This window comes from Neomonachus schauinslandi, chromosome 1 (assembly GCF_002201575.2).
Source record: "Neomonachus schauinslandi chromosome 1, ASM220157v2, whole genome shotgun sequence".
In the NCBI taxonomy this organism is placed as follows: Eukaryota; Metazoa; Chordata; class Mammalia; order Carnivora; family Phocidae; genus Neomonachus; species Neomonachus schauinslandi.
Window position 1 is genome coordinate 84,919,915 of NC_058403.1, and position 21,391 is coordinate 84,941,305.

At 40.5% G+C, this 21,391-nt stretch overlaps 1 protein-coding gene across 1 annotated transcript in view; it reads left to right on the plus strand.

Moving 5' to 3' along the window:
• The first annotated feature begins 17,892 nt into the window (after nt 1–17,892).
• GNB4 (G protein subunit beta 4) overlaps nt 17,893–21,391 on the plus strand; it is a 58,711-nt gene continuing 55,212 nt past the window's right edge. The window contains exon 1 of the mRNA XM_021692456.2: nt 17,893–17,992. The gene's annotated coding sequence lies outside the window, so the exon portion shown is untranslated. The remainder of the gene's footprint in view (nt 17,993–21,391) is intronic.

The window sequence follows — 21,391 nt, forward strand, 5'->3', positions numbered from 1 at the left end:
ACAAACAAAAGTCCAGGACCAGGTGGCTTCACTGGTAATGTCACCAAACATTTAAAGAATCAATACAGTCCTTCTCAAACTCTTCAAAAACAAAACAAAACAAAATAAAACAAACAAACAAAAATAGTTTCCTGAATTATGTAAGTAAGGTGGTTAGGAATCTCAAAGTATGTGACTTGTTTATAATTTCTACAACAGAAACAATAGCTAATACTTCTTTAGTGCCTATTATGGACCAGGCGGATAAATTGAGGAAGAGAAAATCGCCCAGGGCCACAGAGCCACGATTTAAATCCAGGCAGTGTGACTCCGGAGTGTCACCTCTGGGCTGGAGTGCTTTTATCATCAGCAATTTGGCAAGAGAAACAGTCGGGTTTTGTCTTTTTGGTTCGTTTTAATCTCATAATCAAGCAGATGTCATTTAAGAGTATTCTTTTTTTCAGTCCTCAGTGTTTTAAGTTTATGGTGAAACCTCAGCACAGTAAAAACGACAGAGAAGCTTATGTCAGTCAAGAGGCTCTTTTCTGCCCTCTTTCTCCTCACCCTTGTATGAGCTAAACTGAGCAGAGGAATGCCAGAACCTGGCCATTCTGTACAAAGGCAGAGGCCCAGCACAAATGCACTCTTGAACTGAAACTGCAACTAAGTGGTTACATTTACAAATCCATAGGGTAGAAGAAAGTATACGGTATAACAGGCTGAGATTTCTTTTCAAGCATCTGACTCAAAGGTCAACCATGGGTAATTAGGAAAAAAATTATTACCCTATTTTCAAAATAGAGAAACCAAAGGGACTGGATTTGCCTTTACAACTTACAACACGGCTGCTCAGCATGACTTTCATACTGTTAGAATAAAGAATTAAATCCAAGAAATAGTTCATGTTTAGAAGTTGCTTCGAGAAGAAATTAGGTGAGGGGCACAACGGATCTCTCTGTATTATCTTTGCAACTTCCTGTAAATCTATAATTATTCCAAAATAATTTTTTTTTAAAGTTCCTTCAGTATGGGAAATGGACTTTTAACCTTGAAAAGAATTACTGTTACATTCTTGAATTTAGCAGAAGAATAGGGAAAGGGATGTCTGCAGTCAGACCTTTGTCATTTTCAACAAGTATATTTGTATCTGTCCCTGGAGGGTCCCTTCTTCCAAATCGGAGTCAGCAAGCAGAAAAAATTGATAGAATGTTTGATAAAAAAATACATTCCTTCCTTTTCCAACTCAAGACTTGAAATCAGAAGCAGTATTCAAGGAGCACAAACTATATATTTTGCTTTTATTTAAATTTTTCCCCTAATGATAGAAATAATACACATTCAGGGGTGCCTGCGTGGCTCAGTCAGTTAAGCGTCTGCCGTTGGCTCAGGTCATGATCCTGGGCCCTGGGATGGAGCCCCGCATTGGGCTCCCTGCTCAGCAGGGAGCCTGCTTCTCCCTCTCCCTCTGCCTGCCCCTCCCCCAGCTTGTGCTTGCTCTCTTTCAAATAAATAAATAAATAATCTTAAAAAAAAAAGAAAGAATACATGTTCACTACAAAAATATGACAGATTGAAAGTCATAAATAAATTAATTAAGATGTCCCACAATTTAAAAATGAACAATGCTATTGATATTTTGGTATATGTCTTTTCATTTTTTTCTATGTGTAAATAGTTTTGAATACAATTTGGGTCATACTCCATTTTTATTTGGTGAGTTTACCTTTACATATGGCATATTATGAACTTTTCCCCAATCAAAGCTAAGATTTTCTTGGCTGCATATTATATTATGTGGCTACATCATAATCTAGTTCATCATTTCATTATTATGTTGACTATTTATTTTTAATTTTTCACTAATATAAATAATGGCACATAAATTTTTTCACTCATCAATCTTTCTGTGCATCTTTGTGTATTTTACATAAATTCTTAGAATTGGTATCATTGGGTCAAAGCGTTCTAGTGTTCTCAATCATATTGCCAAATTCTCCTGCAGAAAGGCTATACTAGCAAATACCCACCTGAAGCTGAAATTCTGCTAGCAATGGCCTCTCCCTTTGATTTCCTCAAAGTCTATTTTACCTGTCCAACCCACAGCTTTTTCATATGAGACTACTACTAATTCACCCTAAAGGTCAGCTATAGTGACTAGGAAAGAACTTCTAATTATAGGCTGCCATTCCTCAGCCTTGTACAGTGCAAGTTGAAAAGATGCCATCACTTCCAGAACCTTCTTGCAACCATATTACATTAGTATGTTTTTGCATTTTTCAAACCCATGTTAGTCCAAATTATTACTGGACAGTAAAGAATCTCAAATGACTAAAACTGAGGCGGAAAGAGAGAGGAAAAAATGATTTCCTAATGTTAAGCATCTTAGAATCCTCATGGAAAGGACTTTATTCATCAGTGCTTCACAAACTTTAATGTACTTATGAAATATCTTTCTTTTTAACTGAGGTGTAGTTGATATACATTACATTAGTTCCTGGTGTACAACATAATGATTCAATGTTTGTACATATTGTGAAATGACCACCACAGTTAAGTTTTGTTATCATCCGTCACCATAGGTAGAGAATTTTTTCTTGTGATGAGAACTTTTAAGATCTACTCTCCTAACAACTTTCAAATATGCAACATAGTATTATGACTATAGTTACCAGGCTGTACATTATATCTGCATGATTTACTTATTTTATAACTGGAAGTTTGTATCTTTTCACCCATTTCGCCAACTCCCTCCCCCCCATCTCTGCCAATTTGCTCTATCTATGAGCTTGGTTTGTTTGTCTGTCTCTAAAGATTCTACATATGAATGACATTATAAAGTATTTGTCTTTCTTTGTCTGACTTATTTCACTTAGCATAAGGCCCTCAGGTTCCATTCATGTTGTTGCAAATGGCAAGATCTCACGCTTTTTTTTATGGCTGAATAATATTCCTTTGTGTATATATACCACACCTTTATCCATTCATCTACTGATGGATATTTAGGTTGTTTCCATATCTTGGTTATTATAAATAATCCTTCAATAAACATGGAGGTGCATATATCCTTTCGAGTTAGTGTTTTTATTTTCTTCCAATAAATACCCAGAAGTAGAATTGCTTATAGTTCTATTTTTAATTTTTTGAGGAACCTCCATACTGTTTTACATTGTGGCTGCACCAATTTACATTCCCACTGACAGCACACAAGTGTTTCCTTTTCTCCACATCCTCGCCAACACTTATTATTTCTTGTCTTTTTGATAGTAGTCATTCAAACAGATGTGAGGTAATTTCTTACTGTGGTTTTGATTTGCATTTCCCTGATGATTAGTGATGTTGAACACATTTTCATATATTTGTTGGCCATTTGTACATCTTCTGTGGAAAAATGCGTAGTCAGATCTGCAGCCCATTTTCCAGTCAGATAGTTTGGAGTTTTTTTGCTATTGAGTTGTATGATTTCTTTATGTATTTTGTATATTAACCCCTTATCAGATATATGATTTGCAAATATCTTCTACTATTCAGTAAGTTGCCTTTTCATTCTGTTGATGATTTCCTAGGTATCTTTTCTTAAATTTTTATATTTGCAATCTTTTCTTTTATTTTTTTAAGATTTTATTTTTTTAAGTAATCTCTACACTCAATGTGGGGTTTGAACTCATGACCCCGAGATCAAGAGTCATATGCTCTTCTGACTGAGCCAGCCAGGCACCCCTTCTAGGTATCTTTTTAAAATGTTTTAAAAACAGATTCTATTTTGTAGGTTGAGGGGCAAGGACTACAATTCTGAATGTGTAACAAACTCCATGGACCACTCTGAGTAGCAGTTATTTGACTGCTAAGAAAGATTTGGGGCACCTGGGTGGCTCAGTTGGTTAAGTGATTGACTCTTGGTTTCAGCTCAGGTCATGATCTCAGGGTCCTGGGATTGAGCCTCATGTTGGGCTTGGCACTCAGCGTGGCGTCTGCTTGAGATTCTTTTCCTTTCCCTCTCCTTCCCCACTGCTACTCCTCTCCATTCACTCTCTCTCTCTTAAATAAATACAATCTTAAAGAAAAAAAAAAGAAAGAAAGAAAGAAAGATAAGCTGGCTAAGGTTGTTATTTTCACTGATGTTACTCATGTGTGCATTAATTCTTTTCCTCTCCTGCAGAAGCAATGGCAAATTTATTTCAGGAAATTGTCTTTTACAGGTATGCCTGGGTGGCTTAGTTGGTTAAGCATCTGCCTTCGGCTCAGGTCATGATCCCAGGGTCCTGGGATCGAGTCCCCCATTGGGCTCCTTGCTCAGTGGGGAAGCTTCTTCTCCCTCTGCCTGCCACTCCCCCTGCTTGTGCTCTCTCTCTGACAAATAAATAAATAAAACATTTATTTATTTTTAATATTTTATTCATTTATTTGACAAAGAGACACACCGAGAGGGAACACAAGCAGGGGGAGTGGGAGAGGGAGAAGCAGGCTTCCCGCAGAGCAGGGAATCTGATGCGGGGCTCAATTCCAGGACTGCGGGATCATGACCTGAGCTGAAGGCAGACTACTAACAACTGAGCCACCAGGCACCCCTAAAATATTTATTTAAAAAAAAAAGGAAATTGTCCTTGAAAAATAAGAAAAATCTCCTTTGTTTTGGAAAACAAAAAAGCTAATCTCCCACCATATGCTGGATAACACTGTTTCTTTTTTTTTTTTTAAGATTTTATTTCTTTATTTGACAGAGAGAGACACAGCGAGAGAGGGAACAAAATCGGGGGGGGTGGGAGAGGGAGAAGCAGGCTTCCCACCGAGCAGGGATTCTGATGTGGGGCTCGATGTGGGGCTCGATGTGGGGCTCGATGTGGGGCTCGGCGTGGGGCTCGATGTGGGGCTGGATCGCAGGACTCTGGGATCATGACCTGAGCCAAAGGCAGATGCTTAACAACTGAGCCACCCAGGCGCCCCTGAATAACACTGTTTCTTTTCAATGTCTTATCTCTGAAAGACAGTACAGGATGAACAGATTCAGAGAGAAGTGAGTTTGACTTCTATTTGATTTCCAGGGGCTTTGTTGCTTTAAATGATTACAGTGAATGTACTATCCACTAATAAAACTCTTAAGAAATTGAAAATAAAGGCTCCTGGGTGGCTCAGTCGGTTAAGCATCTGCCTTTGGCTCAGGTCATGATCTCAGGGTCCTGGGATCGAGCCCCACATTGGTCTCCCTGCTCAGTGAGGAGTCAGCTTCTGCCTCTCCCTCTGCTGCATCCCCTGCTTGTGTTCTCTCGCTTGCGCGCTTGTTCTCTCAAATAAATGAATAAAATCTTAAAAAAAAAAGAAATTAAAAAAAATCCCTATTCTTCTGCTCTTTTCTCAGTTAATCACTTTTAACTCATCATTTTTCTGCAGACTTTAGACTTTCATTAAAAGCTCTCTATCTCTTTTCATTCATTGGCTCTCTTTATTCCATTCCATCTTGATCACTTTTTTCGGTATATACAAGTGGGATTGGGTTAGGTAGAAGGAATCTTCTTTTTACTTACAATAACTCAATGCAGAAGAGAGGGGAAGTGAATCAATTACTTTTACATAGATTTAAAAAAAAAGCTCAGAAAGGTAGGTTACTTGTCCAAAGTCACACAGCTCATAAGTGAGAGGCACTATCTGAACTTTGAGTTTTCTAGCCTCATGCATAGCTCGTGTTCTTTCAAGCATGCCATGCTTACTCTCAAATCAGAGAGATAAGGGAAGCTCACAGATTATTATAATTTAAGCCAAAGTGAGTAGTAGTGATGTAAGTACACAAGAGTGGTATAAACCAGGTGCTAAAAAGATCAGAAACAAGGAAAGATTTTTTTTCGATTGGTAGGATCAAGCGTGGCTCTGTGGATGGGTCTCTGTGTGAGGTGAGGCACTCCAGTTGATGAGAAAGCACGAGAAAAATGGGAAATCCCAGAACCTCTTCTCAGAAATGGGAAGAGGAGAGTTTCAATGGAAAATACCACGGAGATAAAGCTCGAAAGGACAGGTTTGGGCCAGATAATGGAAGGTTACACATACCAGGTGAGGCCAGAGTGTATAATTCAGTAAACAACCTGAAATTGTTGTAGATTCTTATCCAAGAAGTTACTTAAGCAGAGCTGAGCTTTAGGAAAATAAATTTAGTAGTATATTGGATGAATTGGATATATTGGGATGGATTGGAGTCAGAAAGCTCTGTTTGGTGCCATGAAGGATGCAAAGATGGTTCAGACTTGGTTTATATCTTTAAGACTCTTCTTACACAATCACTTTTTACACAGTTACACAGATAGCTTCAATAAGAGGCAGAATTTAATAACTGTCATTGAAATGTACAAAGCGCCATGGTAGTTGTAGGTTGAGGAAGAAGAAGATCTGGAAAGCTATTACGTTTTTAGTTGGTCTAGGATAGATTTTTTTGACAATCATTGTCAATGAGGTTAAAAAAAACAACAACCCAAAAAACGAGGTCTGATTTCATGGAAAACATTTCAACTGGGGGCATTTAAACTTCCTTGACATTTATATTTCAGCTCACATGTGGACCCAAACAATTAGCACACCATCCCCAAACCAAGCAATTTCTTCCAAATACTAATACTCAAAGTCATTTTTAAAAATTATGTATTATTTAGGTATGCAAAAAGGCAAAGTTAAGAGTTTGGTTTTTAACATAAAAGAAAAAAGAAAAAATCTACAGTAAGTTTTATTTTTAGAGCTACTGCTTTATCAACTAAACCAAGATGAAACAGTTACTCATTAGATGACAAAGTTCTTTTTTTCTCCTTAAATTCATTTCTGAGCTAATATAAATCTGACTCATTGTCACCAAAGAAGAGGAACCTTCTTGCAGAGACGTGTGCAGCTGCCCCACAGTCAGTCTCTACCAAAAATATACTTACCTTCGAGCAAAGCTAATAATGTAAAGTCTAGTTAATTGAATTCTGGGTTTGATTGTAACTAAGTCAGATTTTATAAAAAATTAATAAGTTGGACTAGAATTTTCTTTGAAAAAATGAGATTTAAAAAATGAGGCAATCAATCACATTACTTGAGAAGATGCAAGTTCCAAAACATGGACTCATTTGCAATGAGAAAGTCCATGAAATTCTCAGAAAGCAAGATGTAGCAGTATAAATATCCATAATGAGCAATAATGTCACTTTACAGAAAAGGTAGGATTAATGTCGTTCTTATTCAAAGCTTTTAAGCTAGGAAGTGTATCTGACAGAAGGGATAAGAGCTCAGGTTTATTTCAGTTAAAGCAAAACAGGAAGAGCAGTAAGGAGCTAATCCTGATAAGGGAGGGCCAAAAAGGAGTAGCAAAGAAGTTGATGTTCCCAAATCAAAAGAATTTGTGAAGTCTCTGGGGTTTGGGTAAGTGTTGGGCCAAGTTGGATGAGGGTGGAATGGTTAAATTCTCCACCTGCCAGGTTTTTATTTATGTGCTACAACTGAAGAGAGAGAAAAACTTCTGAGGCATTCATTAGCAGGAGGTTTTGCCCTGATTTATTTAGAAGGAAATAGAATATTCAAAATGAAACCTAAGTGAAAGCAGTTGTGTTACTGCTTGGAGGGTAGGCTCCTAAAAGCAGGGACAGGAACATACCCAAGTATTAAGCCAGAAAGTCCTGGCTCCATATGTCAGCCCCGCCATTTATTGGATGTTTGGATATAGGAGGGTCTCAGGGGCTAGGATATTGCAGAAGGAGGGCCATGGTTAAAAGCTTTATTTGCATAACATCTGCATAAACCGTTTGTTTTAGATTGCACAGTTCCTGGGGTAGCTTTAAGGGCTGTTGGAGATGGGGTTGAAGGAGGGATAAGAAGTGTGCCCAACCGGGCGCCTGGGTGGCTCAGATGGTTAAGTGTCTGCCTTCGGCTCAGGTCATGATCCCAGGGTCCTGGGATCGAGTCCCACATCGGGCTCTCTGCTCCTTGGGAGCCTGCTTCTCCCTCTGCCTCTCTCTCTCGCTGTCTCTCATGAATAAATAAATAAAAATCTTAAAAAAAAAAAAAGTGTGCCCAACCCCTCAGGACCTTCGGCAAGATTCTACTCTCTCTGAGCCTCCTTTGCACAATGAGAATAACAATACTTCCTCATAAATCAGTCGTCCATGGGCAGTGAGGTAAATAATGTGAAATGCAGGCTCCTGAATACTCAATAAATGTTTATAAACCTAAAAGATATCAAAGGGGGAATACTGTATTATGATATCTGTTCCAAAGACAATTGTTTCTATTAGGAAAAGTCTTCACCCTGCCTTGTTCCTAAAGCATCTTAGACATTTATTTTCAATACTTTGTTCCAGTTGTTGATTTTTTCCCCCCGAAAGTTACTTTAAAGAGGAGAAAAGCAGTTTCGCTTAAACCATCAATACCCTGCTGATATTCTGGCTCAAATCAAAGGGCTGGGCTTTCCCACAGAGCACTTAAAAACAGGTGATGATATCACACCCATTAGTGCACTCAGCACAGGCTATGAGAACAGAAGCTGGCTCCTGCCCAGTAGTTTTCTCCCATGCTTGGTCCCTGAGGAGGGTGAATTGCTCCAGAAGCCCTTATTATCCGCCGCCATTTGGATGGCAAAGTGTTAGAGCAGCCCTCTTGCCCCTCCCCACATCACCTGACGAACCAAAATGACAGCAAAGAGACATGTAAGCTGTGAGGGTAGCTTAGTGCTCATATGTGACCTCAGAGTGAAGGAAAAGTGGAAGAAGTGCTCTAAGCCCTAGAACTTGGGCCTTACTCCCACCCCAGCTTGACCACCTCACTGGTCAGGAGAAGACTCCAGCTTCTAGAAGGATTCATGTTCAATCAAGCATTTGGTTAGCCTGATTCTATCCATTCCTAAATAGCTATGAAGATATCTTTTATTTTTTCTTAATTTATTTTTATTTAAATAAAATTCAGTTAATTAACATATAGGGTATTCTTAATTTCAGAGGTAGAGGTCAGTGATTCATCAGTTGCATTTAACACCCAGTGCTCATTACATCATGTGCCCTCCTCAATGCCCATCCCCAGATCACCCCTTCCCCCCACCCACCTCCCCTCCAGCAACCCTCAGTTTGTTTCCTATGGTTAAGAGTCTCTTATGGTTTGTCTCCCTCTCTGATTTCGTCTTGTTTTATTTTTCCTCCCTTCCCCTATGGTCCTCTGTTTTGTTTCCTAAATTCCACATATGAGTGAGATCATATGATAATTGTCTTTCTCTGATTGACTTATTTTGCTTAGCATAATTCCCTCTAGTTCCATCCACATCATTACAAATGGCAAGATTTCACTATTTTTTTAAATGATTAGGAAGTGATGAGTTTTTGTTTTTGTTTTTTTTAGTTTTTTGTTTTTTTAAGATTTTATTTATTTATTTGAGAGACAGAGAGCATGACGGGGAGGAGTATCAGAGGGAGAAGCAGACTCCCAGCTGAGCAGGGAGCCCAGTGCAGGACTCGATCCCGGGACTCCAGGATCATGACCTGAGCCTAAGGCAGTTGCATAACCAACTGAGCCACCCAGGCCCCCAAGATTTCATTATTTTTGATGGCTGAGTAGTATTCCATTGTAGATATAAATACCACATCTTCTTTATCCATTTATCTGTCGATGGACATCTGGGCTCTTTCCACAGTTTGGCTATTGTGGACATTGCTGCTATAAACATTGGGGTGCATGTACCCCTTCGGATCACTACATTTGTATCTTTGGGGTAAATACCCAGTAGTGCAATTGCTGGGTCGTAGGATAGCTCTATTTTCAACTTTTTTGAGGAACCTCCATCCTGTTTTCCAGAGTGGCTGCACCAGCTTGCATTCCCACCAACACTGTAGAAAGGTTCCCCTTTCTCCACCAACATCTCCTCGCCAACATCTGTTGTTTTCTGACTTGTTAATTTTAGCCATTCTGACTGGTGTGAGGTGGTATCTCATTGAGGTTTTGATTTGTATTTCCCTGATGCCAAGCTATGTTGAGCACTTTTTCATGTGTCTGTTGGCCATTTGGATGTCTTCTTTACAAAAATGTCTATTCATGTCTTCTGCCCATTTCTTGATTGGATTATTTGTTCTTTGGGTGTTGAGTTTGATAAGTTCTTTATAGATTTTGGATACTAGCCCATTATCTGATATGTCATTTGCAAATATCTTCTCCCATTCTGTTGGTTGTCTTTTGGTTTTGTTGATTGTTTCCTTTGCTGGAAATGCAGTTGATTTCTGTGCATTGATTTTATATCCTTCCACTTTGCTGAATTCCTATATGAGTTCTAGCAATTTTGGGGTGGAGTCTTTTGGGTTTTTCACATAGAGTATCATGTCATCTCCAAAGAGTGAGAGTTTGAATTCTTTTTTGCCAATTCAGATGTCTTTTATTTCTTTTTCTTTTTTTTAAAGATATTTATTTATTTATTTAATTGACAGAGAGAGAGAGAGAGAGCGTGAGAGGGAACACAAGCAGGGGGAGTGGGAGAGGGAGAAGCAGGCTTCCCGCCGAGCAGGGACACCAATGCGGGGCTCAATCCCAGGACCCCGGGATCATGACCTGAGCCGAAGGTAGTCGCCCAACCAACTGAGCCACCCAGGCGCCCTTTTATTTCTTTTTGTTGTCTAATTGCTGAGGCTAGGACTTCTAGTACTATGTTGAATAGCAGTGGTAATAGTGGACATCCCCGCTGAAGATAGCTTTTCATCTGAAAACTCATTAAATACTTACAAATGAATGAATGATGCTCCCAGTGACTTCGTCTCTCATTCATTCATTCATTCATTGATCAAACATTAATGGGTCCCCTCTATGTGCAGGTGCTGTGCTAACATTATGGATATAGTGATAAGATAGGAGTCCTCCAGGAATGAGATTTTGGCATAAAATAGTCATGCAATTGCAAACTTCTAGATCATACAAAAGAATATATTATGCTCTAGATGCTGTAATTATGAGCATAATAATTGTACAAGGACGAAGGTATGTAAATGTAACTCGAATACATCATACACTTGACCTGAACTGAATTTGCTATCATTAACAATTTCACTTGATTTCTTTAGAATTTATATGGGCTGGTGGAAACATGATTTGAATATTCTGGTCTAAGAGAAGATGGCTAAGGAAGTTGGAACTCATAACTCCATTTTAAGCAGAGCAAGCTCAAAGTCATTCCCTTAATCTTAGAGGTTTGTTCTAAAGAACAGGTTCATTAATGTTTGTCATTAGTGATGTTTCTACCACCAAATAAAAATGTTTAGAGCAGTAATTGATTTACATAGCTCCTTTTTTTTTTTACCTCCTAAGCAAAGTCTGAAGTCCAGACAAAATGACTTGGTATTAGACAAAAGCAACTGTTTCCAACAGAAAATTATTAATGTTATTTTTTAAATTATTCTTTCTCAGCTTCCAGTGCTAAAGGGAAATGACATATTGTTGACAGCTATCAGAACTCTTCATGCTATATTGGAAAGTTCCTTGAAAAATTACCATATCATTAGACTCAAATCTCAAAAATGTTTCAAAAATCTGAGAACTTCTAAGACAGACATAATATCAGGGCGCCTGGGTGGCTCAGTCGTTAAGCGTCTGCCTTTGGCTCAGGTCATGATCCCAGGGTCCTGGGATCGAGCCCCGCATCAGGCTCCCTGCTTGGCAGGAAGTCTGCTTCTCCCTCTCCCACTCCCCCTGCTTGTGTTCCCTCTCTCGCTGTGTCTCTCTCTGTCAAATAAATAAATAAAATCTTTTTTAAAAAAATAAGACAGACATAATATCATTACTATATATTCACTCTTTGCCTTCTAGTGTTCAGACATCGGTTAAAGGGGGAATGAGTTTGGGGAAGGAAATGTCCTAAGGCGAATGCAGTGTCAGGAAGAGAGATTAACCCCCTATCTTCAGTTTCTCTCCCCTCTCCAAGGGAGGGGTGTCTAATAGAACCGCTTGGAAAGTTGCTGGTCTCTATAAGCAAAGGAGAACCATTCCCCAGCTGGACACCTGCTCAGTCCTGGATTTGCTGGCCTGTCCAGGAGGGTCCTCTAAGAGCCTGGGAGAGTGTCTGAGAGAGATTGCAAAACATTGCATAGTGGTATTCCAGGCACAAAAGGGCCAGGACAGTCCCTTTATAATTCTTGGGTCTTGAAAGATACAGAAGGAAGAATGGAAGAGCCAGTTTTGGGAACAGCATTGAGAAAGATAAAAAAGCAAAGAACCAGTCTCTGAAGAGCAAAAGGACTGAGTGGAGTGAAAAATAGAGCAAAGTAGTAAAAGATGGGCCTGGAGGGGTAGGTTGAAGCCAGATTAAGTAAAGCCTTGCATGCCAGGGCAAGGAAGATATATTCAATTCAGTAAATAATTGGAAACCACTGTACGTTCTTTGAGCCAAAAAGGGATCCAATCAGTGCTGTGTTTCAGGAAAATTAACTTGACAGAAATGCATGGAATGGATCTGGGCAGGAAAAGGCAGGAGATAACATGCAGGTGCAATGCTGAAGAAGACTCCGAAAGAAAGCACTGTTATGAGATACCACTACACACTTACTTGAGTGGCAAAATTTTTAAAAATACAGAACTGACAATATCAAGTGCTAGCAAGGACTCAAGAGCATCTGGAACTCCCATACATTGCTGGTGAGATTGAAAAATGAACCATCCATTTGGGAAAATGATTTTGCAATTTCTCATAAGGTTACTTACCATATAACCCAACATTCCCACTCATGGTTATCTACCCTAGAGAAATGAAAACATATGTTAATATAAAAGCCTGTACATGAGTGTTTATAGAAACTATTCGTAATTATGAATTATGAATCCCCAGACTGGAAAGCATCCCAAATATCCTTGAGTAGGTGAATGAATAAACAAACATTCAATTTTCATACCATGGAATGCTACTCAGCAACAAAGAGGAACAAGACATTATGATGAATGAAAGAAGTCAGTGTCAAAAGTTTTCACATGGTATGATTCCACTTACATAATATTCTTAAAAGAACAAAACTATAGAGATGGAGGACAGATCAGTGATTGTTAGGGGAGTTAGGGGAGGGAGGTGAGCTAGTAACAACAACAACAACAATAACAACAATAATGGGATAGCATGAGGAAGTTCTTTGGGGGTGATGAAACTATTTTGTATACTCATTGTAGAGGTGGTTACATGAATCTGTACTAGTGTTTAAGATCATAGAACCATAAAAAAAATCATAGAACCATATACGAAGAGAAAGAGGTCAATTTTACAGTATGTTAATTTTAAAAATTAAAATTAAAAAAAGAAAGCAAAGCCAAACAAACAAATTAGCAAGGAAAACAAGATATTTTCCCTTGTTTGAAATATCTATTGGGTAGAGCACATTAGCATAAATAAGCAAAGTCAACGCCAAATGGGAGGAAGGAATGGAAAAACAGATTCTTAGACTGTGTTAATCTATGAGAGATTAACCCAGGGTTAGCGAATACTCTTGTTTGTGGCAGCCTGTATTTCTAAAAATGGCTGCAACATTATGTGTCAGCCTATCTTGCTACTCCTCCATCAAGAGGTCTGTGTCCGTACCACTTGAATTTGAGATTGCATACACCAAGAGAGTATGGGGAAAGCGGCAGTACGTGCTTCCTGAGGCTGTCATAAAAATGCTATGCGCTTCCTCCTTGTTCCCTTAGAACACTTGCTCTCAGAACCCAGTTAGTGTATCGTGAGGACTTCCATACAGTAGCCCATGGAAAGGCTTATGTGAAGAGGAACGGAGGTCTTTGTCCACACAGCCCTGGCTCATCTTCCAACCAACAGCCAGCACCAACTTGCCAACCACATAAAAGCCACCTTGAAAGGAAACTCAAACTAGGTGAACTGCCTAGAGCAAAGAGTTTGTCAGCCAGGTCCTGGCTAAGTTGGCTACTCATGAGCAAAGTAAATGATTGTTGTTGTTCTAATCTACTAAGTTTTGGGGTGGGTTTTTGCACAGCAATAGGTAGCTAATAGAATGTTTTAACTCCTTAGCACCAACAGATGAGACCTTCCTGGCATTCCTGGGATGGGATGAGTTTAGAGCAAAAGAACACATGACTGAGCAGTGAGGTGGTACATTGGGCAGAGGACTGAGTGCTAGCATCAGTGCTAGTCGCCTGTCCTGTCGGATCCAGCACTCTCATTTTGTATTTGAATAAGAGACAGGGTGCAGTTGTGATCTGCTCAAGATCACACAGATATTTTGTATCAGAGCCAAAACTCCGAATCAAGTCTTCTGACATGAAGTTTAGTGTTCTTTTCACCCTGCCTGTCCCTTTCCAGTAACAGATTCCAGAGACCTGAACCACAGGATCTGGGGCAATAAATATATGCCGGGTGCTTCTTACCCCTCTCATGCCTGTGACAGATATCATTAGTTAAGTACAGTGCTCTCCTAAGGTCACTGATGAGCATGGAGATTGTAGACCCAAATTGCCACTAGAGAACCTGAGAAGAAAGATGCAAGAGCTATAACTGATTTATATCAGGAGTGTCAGAAGAACACAGCAAAGGCAATCTCAAAACATAAGCTGTAAAATGATCTAATATGGAAGTGCATCGTGCATGAGAAAAAGGAAAGTATTTAGACATAACCACTTGGGATCAAGGATGTCTGAAATGACACATAAGCTTCTTACAGAATTGACTTAAGGAATCACTTTCCACATCCTTGAGGAAATATGTTGTAGATGCTATTAGACTATTTCCATTTCATATTTTAAAACTTATTTTGTGGGGTGTCTGGGTGGCTCAGTCAGTTGAGCATCCAACTCCTGATTTCGGCTCAGGTCATGATCTCAGGGTTGTGGGATCCAGCCCCACGACGGACTCCATGCTCAGCAGGGAGTCGGCTTGGGATTCTCTCTCTTCCTTCTTCCCTGCCCCCAACTCTAAAATAAATAAATAAATCTTTTAAAAAGAACTTATTTTGTTGTTGGAAGAAAACCTGTTACTTTAGTTCTACAAAGTATATTGTATACATATAAAATTTGGCCTCATCCTGAATACAATAGAATTGGAATGCATACAACACATTCAACAGAGCAGTAGTGGTGTCTTGTATACTTTGAGAGTTCTGTTCTTCATAATGCACTTGTCATTGAGAGCAAAGCAGGCTCAGAAAAAAATATATGATTTCTAGGGTATAATTTAAAAGCGGAGGTTATAAAGCCAGGGCACTGTGAATTTTAGTGTAGCTCCCTGAGATCCAGATTCTCAGATTCACTCAACATAGGACCAAGAGCAGAGCTTCTCCCAACTTGATCGTAGGAGTACAAAACACCCTGCAGAAGCAACCACAAGCAAACTCCCAGAAAAATAATGATCACTCTCTCCCTTTCTATGATTCTGAGTAGGGCATGGGGGTAGGGTTAGCTATGAAAGTTATCTGAGTAAACCAAAGTGGCCAAGTTCCTTCATTAATCCATTTGTTCACTGAGTACCTACTATGTGCAAGGTCTTCTGTTAAACACTACTTGGAACACAAGGATGAAACAGGAGTTTTATCTTCAAAGGTTCTTTAGCCCAGACCCCATCCTCCTCTTTTAATAGAGTAAGATTTGAGAACAAGAGCCTAATGAGTTAGAAATCTGAGTATCAGCCGACGGCACCCAAACACAAGAACACCGGGTTTAAGCATTAGAAGCAGGATACATCACTACAATTGTCTACACAAATCAGCAGGCTTCAAAAATATTAACACAACACTTTCTCTCTTTTTCTTTCTTTCTTTCTTTTTCTTTCTTTCTTTCTTTCTTTCCCTCTCTCTCGTTTTCTTCTGACATGGATTACATTATCATTTGCAATATTACTAATTGCTGGATCACTTAGATGCATTACTGTGCTCTTAGGAAATTATTCCTGGTAATGAAATTCTTTTCATCAGTTCCACTTTCAGATTTGCAATACAGGCTTGTCCTTTAATAAGTAAGTGTTCTTTTCAGAAAAATATGCAGCAGATGTGGCAAAACAGAAACATAATATTCTTGGAAGTGGGCTAGTTTGGATAACAATTAAACTTTCGTATTTGGACTTTATTCTTCTAGTAATTTCTCTGTCCGCATCCAGATTTTCACAAAGGTCGAAATCATCATTTTGTGTAATTTATTCTCAAATCCTCGAACAAAGGTCAGTAAAATTCTTGTTATATCTTCTCAGATTTTTGTAGTAAGGAGCTGTTGATTTATATTTCCCCCATTCTTTTCTGGAATAGAATATTTCAGTAATTTCCACCAGGTTTTCCTAAATACCAGCAACTTGTTTTTCAATGAATAAACTTAACCAGATTACCTCTCAAAGGCCTATAATATCTGTTAAGTTCCAGGGCACAAGAACAAGACAGAAAATACCTTTCTTATCTGTAAAATGGGGGTAAAGTACACATTGTAAGGTCCCTATGAGAACTAAGCACAGTACAAGAAAGCAGAGAGCCAGGTGTATAATAGGAATTCTCTAAATAATAATTTCCCTTTGCTTCCTTTTTAAAATGACAGTCCTAAAGCTCAGGATTTAATCATTAAAGCAAACAGTGACAGATGCAAACCATTCAAGTCTCAATCAACTTTTCGACACTTTGGTATGTAGAATATTTGACATTTCTCCTTCCTTCTTCATGGAAAAAGCACCCCACATCAGGGAAAATTAAAAATTTTTGGGAAAAACACCTATAATTTCATCATCCTAGCACTACAACAGTTTCCATTTTTATCATTGTCTGGCTTTTATACAAAAAGGCCACATTTTCTGCACAGTCGCAATGAGACTGTGCTTCGCATGGCATCATCTCCTTTAAGGTACTAAGAGATTTATTCCAGGTGATAGTGGGAAGCTGCCGACCAGGAAGGAATGCAAAGCTGCGGAGGTGTTAAAGTTCTCTCACATTGTTCAAACCTTTCTCCAGCACAGAAACTCCACAAAGAACTCCTCGGCAGTATTCGTTACCCAGGGCGGTTTCTTTAAATTGTTTGACGTCAGAGAAGGAATGCTATAGCAACAGACTGTCAAACTGGAATTAACTCAGAAGAAGGATGGGGGTGGGGAGAGGAAAACTGCTCCCGGGCGGTACTGACTTCAGAGGAAGCAAATTGGGTAGTTGCATTCATTTTATGACATTTTAAACATAAAACACCCGGAGAAATGTGAAAGAAAAAGTCGGTTGAGATGCATATGATGTTTAACTCATGCAGAGATGAGCGACTTGCCAGGGTTATCGGAAAGGCCTCGTTTCATCAGTAACAATAACTTCCAAGGATTGGTCATCTATTTAGAGGCAGGCTCTGTGCAAACCGTATCTCATTTAATATTTTAGCACCTTTATGAGGCAGGTATCATCCCTATTTTGCCCATGACCGAGCTGAGTCCCTGAGACGTACACGGTCACCCGACCAGCGATGGTAGAGCTGGGATTCCAACGCAATTTAGTGTGACTCTGGGCTCCAGTTTACTTTCTTAAACATAAATTCCAGACTGTTAAACCTAAACGGGACCTTGGGGTCCTCTACGTCAGCCCCCCATCCTGCCCACGAGCAAATTGAGGCTTCTGCGGTGCCAGGAAGGAAATCGGCCACACCACTTGGGCGCAACTGAGAAGTGTGCTCCGGCGTCCAGGCGCCACAAGGACAAGAAAACGAAACTGCCTGGGAATTAATGTTTTTCTTCTTTTTCTAGCAGGAAACGAGAGAGAAAATAGGAAGCAGAAGCTGCGCGCTGCGCCCGCTGCCTTCGCCCCCCGGCCCCCGCCCCGGCGACGCGCGCTCCAGGGTGCGCGCGTGCCCGCGGCGCGTCCCCAGCGGGCCCGCGCGCCTCGTGCCTCGCGCCTCGCGCCTCGAGCCACGTCCCCGCCCCGGGTCCGGCGCGCCGCGGAGTTGGCTGCTGGGCGGTGCGGGCCTGGGTGTGGCCGGCGGATCTCCGCGGCGCTGGTCTCGGCGGTGCGCTGTGCTCTGCACGCCGGCTCCGCGCTCGAGGGGCTGCTGAGCTCCCCGCGGACTCAGGCAGCGGCAGGTCGACGCGGACCCGAGCTCCCTCCAGGTAGGCGGCGATCGCACGCGCCGCGGCTCGTCGGAGCGCCCAGCGGGGGGATCCCGGGCTTCCCGCAGGGGGCGTGGGGCGCCTCGGGGCCGCCCCGGCGGAACCCCGCCCGGTGGTGGCGTGGGGCTGGCCGGGTCGGGCGCCCTGGGCGGCGGAGCCTGCCCGGCAGGGACGGGACGGGCGCGCCTTGGTCGCGGTGTGCTCCCGCGCGGGGGCCAGCCCCTCGGCCGCCGCCTCGGGCACTTCCTGGGCGGCTGGGACTGCTCGCTCTGGGAGGCGAGGGGGCGGCCTGGAGTCCCTCGGCCTCCAGACCCCCAGGTCGGTCCCTACGCCCCGAGGCCTCGCCGGGCGACTCAGAGCGCGAGCTCCTGGCTGCCCTGAAAATAGCGGTTATTCGGGACTGCCCAGAAGGGTTATTGGGTAGCTCATAAAAGTTTTACGCTGAGTGCTAAAAATGAGACTAGTGGTTGCGTGTTAAATTTGTTTTGGAAATGATATGTCCAGTATTGGGGCGCGGGGTAATGGATTATGAATTCTTGTAAATTCTGTACATGATAAAATGTTTTCCTTTTCTCTCCACATTCTTTTTCTGCTTCAGAACACAAATGATTGCCTTCTACTTTGATATTTATTTCTATACGGTAAGGGAAGACTGAATTTCCAAAAGTTTAAGAACAGACTTTCATTTGTTTATAGAAGCGATGCTTTGTTATTTTGCATCTCGCTCTCTCTGTCTCTCTCTCTCTCGGTGTCTCTCTTCCCTTTTCTCCCATTCCTTCCCTTTCTCTTTTGGTAGAGGATGTGGATACATCTTTTTCTCTTTCGCCCACTGGCAGAATAGCTCGGCGTGTAGATTAGCACCCTGCTGGGAAGTTTTCTTAAGACATTTCAGATTTAATTGTTGATCACAACGCTTTATTATCATTCCTTCTTCGTGTTGCAAACTGAGATTGTGACCTTTGAGTACATCTTCTAGAACACAGAGCACACACTGCTTATTTAAGATGAAAGGGAAGTCTTTTCTAGTCGTGGAGGAAAAGGACAGTTTGGATACATAAAATTGTATGCTTTGAGTCTCTTTGCCATTGTACATTTTAAGACTCTTTAGTGTGGAGCTTTTGGGTTATTACCGACCCGCGGCTCTGAAAGTTTATTGTATATTTCAGTATTTGGCTAAAGATCATTTTAAGATTTTCCGTGTTGCATTTTGGTTTGTAGATGAATTTGAAACTGAAACAGAAGCTTTTAAAATACTGTTTTATTGAACGCGGTTAACTATCTTGTGTATACACATTTATTAAATTATAAAATTGGTTACCGTGGCTTGCAATACATTCAGGTTCATCTCTGTGAGCCATAAGCATTGTTTAGGGGGTTATTCTGAGTCATTGGTCTTTGTTAACCTGTAGAATTGCTTCTTTTATTATTTTTTCCAGCTTTATTGAGATACAACTGACATACAACATGGTATAAGTTTAAAGTAAACAACGTGATGACTTTATATTCATATATATTGCAAAATGATGACCATAGTAAGATTGGTTAACATATTCATCACTTGTGTGTGCCTGTGGCTGTGTTTAGCAACTTTCAAGTACAGAATACAGTGTTGTTAACAGTAGTATCCATGCTGTACCTTATATTCCCAGAGCGTACTCGCTTATAACTGGAAGTTTGTACCATTTGATCAACATCTCCCCAGAATTGTTTAAGTCATTGGCACTTTAGTATGGCGGCACATATTTTTACACTTTAAAAATAGATTCTGGGACATTTTGAAAATTGAGAATTGGAACAAAGTATCGGACATTTTTCTGCCCTTACCAAGTACGGCCTGAGATGGTGTGATTTCTCTTTCAGGCATGTTACTAAAGTACACTTTGTTACTAGTTTCTTTACCTTGCTGGCTGGTTTAACCTGGGTTTGTTGTAGGGACTAATTATTAGACATTTGTTCTGGGCCAGGGGTGATGCTATACATTATTCTATTTACATCTCACATGAACTTGGCAAAGGAGGCATTCTCCAGTTCTACAGGTAAGGAACCTATGCCCCTGAAATCTAAAATAACTTGCCTGTGGTCATGTAGCTGTTTAGTCACTCAACTGGGATTCAAGGCCAGACCTCTCAGAATCTGAAGTCCACGTTCTTTCCTCTGTGCCACATTGACTTTGTGCCAGGACATGAGGAATGACCCTCAGTTACTCGTTAGCATATTTGTAAATTTTCCAAGACATGCCAGAGATGTGGATTTGTTTTTCCAGCATGGTTGTTACTATCCGTCTGTGTTATTGTGCAAATCCTCATGTCAGCCATTCTCTCACCTCTCTGTTCCTGGTTCAATGTCTGGCTCACTCAAAGTTCGAGACCTCCCTCTTGCGAGGGCAGATTTTCTCCTGTTGACGTTAATAGGTAATGAAAACTTGATTATCCTTCCAAAATAATAACCCCATTTTAATGTGGGTTTTCTAGAGCTGTAGATACTATTTTGGAAGGTTATAAACAGTATGACGTGTCTTTTGAAATATGGGAACCCTCTGATATTCCTCAAATTAAACCAGAAGATATTTCTTTTAAAGATTTTATTTATTTATTTGTCAGGGAGAGAGAGAGCGCGCACAAGCAGGGGGAATGGCAGGTAGAGGGAGAGGGGGAAGCAGGCTCCCTGCTGAGCAGGGAGGACAATTCAGGCTCGATCCCAGGACCCTGACCTGAGCCGAAGGCAAATGATTGAGTCACCCAGGCGCTCCTGTGTCTCCCATCTTAAAATTCTTTTCTTGACCTATTATTCTGCCCCATGTCTCTGGCTCCACATTGAGAAAGCATTTTTTTTTTTTTGAAAATGTAATTTTTTGAGAGAATAAAAATAAATACAGGAGAGGATAACCAGAAATAATTAGTTACCTACAGGGGGTGGGTAGGAACTGAGTAGAAGGCATAATGGAGGGAACAGCACTGCTGTGATTTTATCTTTTTGTATAGTTTTGGAAACTTGTTTATGTTTTATATGTTCAAAAATAAAATTAACAAGTTTGAAAGAAAAATCCTCCAAAATTTAATACAAACAGGAACAAAGGAACCAACTATATTTCAATGAATAACATGAATTCTCTGAAGAAAAGAAAAATCCAAGTAAGTTTTTAATACACCACTTTGACTATCTACCTTTAATCTAGAGAAAGGACTGCAAAAAAAAAAAAAAATCTTGAGTCCTTTGTAGTAAACTGGTTTTTTATAGTGATAGAGATATAGCAAGTCTTGGACTATTTTGTATGTATCATAGAAATGAGCAAATGAGTAAATTCGTAGATTTTTAAAAAAGATTTTATTTTACAGAGAGAGCACAAGCAGGGGGAGCAGCAGGCAGAGGGAGAGGGAGAAGCAGGCTCCCCGCCGAGCA